The sequence below is a fragment of the Aphelocoma coerulescens genome, assembly GCF_041296385.1.
Source record: "Aphelocoma coerulescens isolate FSJ_1873_10779 chromosome Z unlocalized genomic scaffold, UR_Acoe_1.0 ChrZ, whole genome shotgun sequence".
Classification (NCBI taxonomy): Eukaryota; Metazoa; Chordata; class Aves; order Passeriformes; family Corvidae; genus Aphelocoma; species Aphelocoma coerulescens.
In genome coordinates, this window is record NW_027184085.1 from 31,691,277 (window position 1) to 31,693,640 (window position 2,364).

The 2,364-nt window shown below is 42.1% G+C and overlaps 1 non-coding gene across 1 annotated transcript; it reads left to right on the plus strand.

The window, feature by feature from the left end:
- The first annotated feature begins 417 nt into the window (after window positions 1–417).
- On the plus strand, window positions 418–489 carry TRNAH-GUG (transfer RNA histidin (anticodon GUG)). Its single transcript has one exon. It is a non-coding gene; the product is annotated as a tRNA-His (tRNA).
- The last annotated feature ends 1,875 nt before the right edge of the window (window positions 490–2,364 follow it).

Here is a 2,364-nt window from a genome sequence, read left to right on the forward strand (position 1 = left end):
TTCCTTTTCAACAGCTTTTAAAATAATTATGTAACTTCGAATGTACTTTCACCAGGTTTTCCCCCACTGCTTTCTGAAAACAGAAAGAAAAATCACAGACCAAAATTACTGCACGTTTGAGGGCAGATGTTGGCCAAACAGAAGGCAACGGAAGATTTCATCAAGAGACCGCAGTTGCCAAAAGGAGCAGGAATATTTTTCTGCCACCATAATTTTTGTGCCTGTCTCTGGCACGTTTTCTGAAGGCAGCGCCGTTTTCAGCTGCGGGATGCCCGGGGGTGCCGCAATAGCAGTGGCCACGCCGGGGAGGGTGGCCGCAGGTGGCATGTTATAGCCGGCCCACGCTAGGTGGCAATGCTTGCGCGGCTCTGCAAGGGGGGACAGCAAACACTGCATCGGACATGCCCTTCGCAGCCTGCCGTGATCGTATAGTGGTTAGTACTCTGCGTTGTGGCCGCAGCAACCTCGGTTCAAATCCGAGTCACGGCACGGTGGAAACGGAGTTGTTTTAGTCCTCACGTCTGGGCGCTGGTGCTGGAGACAGCACCGGGGAGGCGACACCCACGCAAACCCTCACTCGGCAGCAGCTGCAGAAACGACTTCAGTGTCTGATGCACAGAAAAACAGGCGAGAGAAAGCAGTAGGCACACAGAAGAAAGGTTCATACAGCTCACTGCTACCTGATAAGGCGGTGGGCACTCTTTGCACCATGAGTTTTTTGTCTCCTTTTGTGTGATTTCAAGAAGATCACACAGATGTTGCTGTACTAATGTTGTCTGGGACAACATTTTCTCTGATTTCACACTGTCAGTTTTTTAACAAATGTCCCTGCCCTCTCCCAGCAAACATTGATTTCTTTCTATGATCTGTGCCCAGGGATTACTCAAGACAAAGGAAAATTCCAGAAGAATTTTTCCAGAAAGAGCAGCAAAAGAGGCATGAAATTACATGCAAATTATTTCTTTACTGTGAGGCCTTATAGTATCTTTACTCCAATAATTATGCACTTATGAGACAAGTAACCAATAGCAGCAAATGGAAGACATCATGTCTAGGTATAAATTTGATAAAAGAGAAGCAAGACACTGCTGGAAGTGCAGTGTCCTTTTTTGGGGGGCAAGATGATGCAACTGAGAGGATTCTGCCACAAGGCAGAAAAATGGTGTAATAAGATTCTCAGTTTTTCAAAGCAACATTGATTCCTCCTGCCTATACTGCCTGGTGGTCATTTCTGTCTATTAAGGCAGGGGTGCTAGGGACCAGTGATTTTCCAGGGTGGAAATGGCGAGGTAGGGAAGCTGGCTGAAAGGCACAAGGGAAGAAATTTTGAAGAAACACTGACAAGTGCCTATTGTTGGCACTTTGTATACTGTCTGAACCATGTGGTAACACAGTTCTAATTTGTTATTAATAGAGTATGCTCAAAAATTTATCAACAAACGTAGATTATGTAACCAATTGTAATTTTATCTGTAGATTCTACACGTATTGATGACTGAAGTAAAAACTGCTCATTTTGACCAAATTATTTCTTCATACTCAAGCACATGGCCTGACTACAGGTAAAAAGAAGAAATAGGTTGAAAAAGGAGGAAGAACAAATACTGATTTATGGCAAATGGATTTATTTCACAGTTTCTAACAGCTGAGGCCAGATTCTCAAAAGCTATTCTTACTGATGGTAGTGTATGTCGCAACAAGACAGAGTCTTCACAACTCTTGGCAAACTTCCTCCAGCTGTCTGTCCAGAGCTAAGTAAGGAAGCGAGACTGTCTTGAAACTATTAAGATGAAAAGGGTTTTAAAAGAGGGTTCACATAACCATGAAGACCAGCAGGGAATATTTAATTCCATTAAACCCATCTATCAGCAAACAAAAATAAGAATGACCTTATGGTAAAACAAAGCTGGTGAATCAACCACAAATCTCTTTCTAGAAATTACATTTTTGTCTTTCTGGAAGACTTCATGTTTCTTGTATTAGGCCTTCTAGAGTTCTTTTGCAATTTATTTTTAAGTCAAGCTCAGTTCTTATGCAAAGAACCCCAACAACACAGCCTTCAAAACATATTTCCTAAGAGAATTTTCTATGATATGCTAGCTTTCTTACTATTGCTTTACCGAAATTATTCAGACTTTGCCTTCTCAAGTGTAACAGTAAAATACCAATTTCTCCCATGTGGTTTTAATACAGATATCTTCATGGCTGTATCATAAGGAATTTTACTTCTCCGTGCCAATACAAAGGTCAGTACACCTCCTCACCTTCAGCTGCATGGTAAATAATAGCAGTAGTGCAGGTCCAAGAACAAGCACAACCTAGTATGCCAGATTTTCCTAAAGAGTTTAGACACAATTATAGAGG